Below are 3,790 nucleotides of genomic sequence, written 5' to 3'. Positions count from 1 at the left end.
ATCTATTATACAAATAGTATAGATATATATATGTTATTTAGGTGTTTAAATAATTTTAATTATAAGTTAATAAAAGTTATGGTAAATAAAAACTTATAGCTTATAATTTTTTGAAAAAAAAGAACAAAATTGTCTTGATAAATGAAAATAAAATAAAATATATGTTTCAGAAAAAAAAGAAAAAAATAAGCTAAGTTGTTGTTGCGACAGGGTTCCTCAAGAAGAAAAAAAATTGGCCAAATAGGAGAAATGAAACAGTATTCCCGAATTTAAGAAAGAAAAAATGTATTCCCAATTCTAATGGGAAAAAATAATTGCTTATTAACCTTTCTCTCCCAATCATTCCAAAATTGGGAAGAACGTTTTGAAAATAAAAATAAAGAAATTTTTTTTCCAAATTTTCAAAATTCCTTTCTTCTTTTAAAATAATTAGTTAGGACAAGCCGAAAAAATTAATTCTTCCTACTTCTTTTCCTTTCTCTCAAAAAAAATTTCCTAGAATACAGTGAATATTAACGAAACCCTACTTTGAAGTTATAAACAAAAATTGGCCGATAATGTAGTTCTACTCTTTTTTTGCCAAACAACCCATCTACATGATAATGAGTGCTCGGCCCAATATAAACTCAAATAAAGTTTACTCAAATATGGACTTTAGAGTCCAATCTATATATCTATATAAAATAAAATCTCGAGAAGCTTACGTGACATCTCTTAGGTGAGGTTATCTCTTTTTCCCTGTTTTCATCATCATCTCTTTGTATCTTTGTAACGGCGAGGCGGTTACTGCAAAGAAAATGAATAGACCATTCTTCATTCACCACAATTACCACTAAGTAAATCAAAATCAATTTTAATTCATTTTTAGACTCTCTGCCTCCCTTAGTGCAGGCCAAAGATGTGTCTATAAAAAGCGCCGACACCTTCTTCCCCCAATTTATCTTTGTTTAATCTGGATGTTTTGGTTATTTATGCTTTATACCGTTAGTCTCTATATTTCTCCATCTCCGCTTCTCGTACGGCATACCAGCAACATTTTTAGGTATATATGGTAAATCAATTTTTTTATTCTATTTATCTAATTTACTTCGTTGATCGCTATATTGCTCATTTATAGTCTAGTTATCTAATTTAATTGGTTAATTTGGTATATTGCTAATGCTAGATATATTTTTAGCTTCTAACATGTTAAGTTGCTAATGCTAGATATAAATTTAGCTTCTAACATGTTTAGTTGTTGTCAGGCATACTATGTTGATTTTAGTAGTAAAAGTGTTTGACACATGCCTCAGATACACGTGAATCTAATTTCAATGATTGTTTTGGTGTTTAAAACTTTCTACCTAATATATAAAGAAACAATTGTTGTTTTTCATTGCTCTAAGGAAGAGGAAACCTGAATTTCTATTCCAAATTTTTTTAAGTAAAGGGTCTTACTTAATTAACTTTAAAGTTCAGATCAAACTACATCTTGTTCATGATTGTGATGTATGATATCACTGTATCACATTAGTGGTATGTTATTATAGCGCATGAAATAACCTTGGGCTAATTTCCTATGTTGAATTAGAGATGGAGTTCAACATAAATTTGGGTTCAATCAACTATGTTTTTACTCAATGTATGATTTTTTTCCTATATCCCTTTTGTACAATAATTCACCAATAATTAGGGTAATGCATTCTTCTATTTTCTGTTATTATATGTGTCAATACAAGCTATATACGTACCCAACAATGGTTATGGACTTGACTTCAAATATTCATGTTCTTATCCTTTCTCTACACATGATCACTACAAGAATTGTTTTTTTTTGTTTCTTTTTGGTTCCGTTAAGCTGTTTCTTAGGCCACAACATAGCAATTGCTTCAGTTTTTGTGTGTACCATGCAGGTTGTTGCAAAACCACTCAATTTGTTTTCTCAACACAGGCTGCTTGCTTCTACATGGTAAAGAATCTTACTTAAACATGAATTTAGAGAAATTAAAATAGATATGATTGTTGGCATGCCTGATCTACTTGGACTGTCATATTGATTTACAGGCTATGATTTTTACAGTTCGAGTTAATTAAGGTGACAAAATTGAAAAGTATACACTAGTATAAAAGTTAATTCAACATGTGTTTACGTGTTTAAGGTTTTTTTTAGAATTCTCATTGGTTTTTGATATTTAGTTAACATTGTTTTATGCACTAGATTTATGATGGTTTTATTATTTATATTTATTATAATTTTGTTGTATCGTGATAAAGGATATGAAGATTTCTAGTAGCATGTTAGTGTGTTGTATTTACAAATATATCAAGGTGCTACGAGGGTTTAGTATGCGTATTTTTTCTTAAATATGTCAAGGTGTTACGGATACCTAGGGCTTAGAATCAATAGCATGCTTCTTTGTGAATAAATGGTGATTTCGGGACTAAAAAATGGTTAGTTTATAAGTATAATTAACTGGTCTTAACCTTCTTATACATTGCACTATTACTATCAAGATAGTCATATATATAGATTTTCTTGTACCTTTTTCCGGTTTACAAATTATATCATTCTTACACCATTTCAAAGCATGCATATATTTCACTATAGTGAAACAATTGTGTGTGAGCCTTTAAAATGAAAACCAACATGATAGAACTAGAAGCCTTTTAACCAAATCTTTTACTTCTTTTGAAACCTTAGTGTTCTTAAAATAGGTATACATTGTTTACGATCCTTTTGCTTTTTTGAGCTTGCTTCAAATACAATGAATAAATACTGAAGCTGACTCAGATTGATAATCTACTATGGTTAACAAGTATGGATGGAAGTGGTGAAGCACTGAATTTCGAGAAGTACATAAGGATAATTACCCGTTGTATTGACAAGACACCTGGTCCTAGAACTGAGGGTACCAAGGCCACTAATTTGTCAACTGTCAATACTGTGGCTTTTATAAAGATGATGACAATGTGGCTTTTATATAGATGATGATACATGCAGTAAGTTGCTCAACTCAAAACTTTTTTACTTAGTGTACTGAAATTACTTATGTTTAAAAGACCTGATTCCACATACATTTTCAAAAAAGTTATTTGTGCTCCAAACTATGGTCCAACCAGATAATTTAGCAATTGTTTTGACGAGGAATCTTTTTTTCTAATTTTTCTGCAACTGTAGATTTAGAAAACATGTATTTATTACTTATGATTTTCTTGACTCTCCGTTTGTATAGAATCATTGGGTAGAAATGTTTCCCGGCATGATTGAAAAGAGCTACGAGTAAAAGTCCAGGCAAAGTCGCGTAAGAAGAGTGTAAAATTAACAAGGCACTGCCATTGCTTGTAATAGTATGTGTGTAATTTGTTAATTTCATCTTTAAAAATGATTTTTACAAGCAATGGCAGTGCCTTATTAATTTTACACTCTTCTTACGCGGCTTTGCCTGAACTTTTACACATACCTCTTTCCAATCATGCCAAGAAATAATTTTACTCAATGATTCTGTACAAACAGAGAGTCTAGAAAATTATAAGTAATAAATACATGTTTTCCAAATCTGCAGTTACAGAGAATATAGGAAAAAACATTCCTCGTTAAAACCATTGCTAAATTTTGTGGTTGGGCCATAACTTGGAGCACAAATAACTTCTTTGAACATGTATGCGGAATTAGATCTTCTAAATATAAAGTAATTTCAACACACTAAGTAAAAAAAGTTTTGAATTGAGCAACTTACTGCATCCATCATAATCTATATAAAATCCACACTCTCATCATCTCTATAAAAGCCACAATATTAATAGTTGACAA

Source organism: Apium graveolens, chromosome 10, assembly GCF_009905375.1.
Source record: "Apium graveolens cultivar Ventura chromosome 10, ASM990537v1, whole genome shotgun sequence".
Classification (NCBI taxonomy): domain Eukaryota; kingdom Viridiplantae; phylum Streptophyta; class Magnoliopsida; order Apiales; family Apiaceae; genus Apium; species Apium graveolens.
This window is presented reverse-complemented; position numbering follows the sequence as displayed.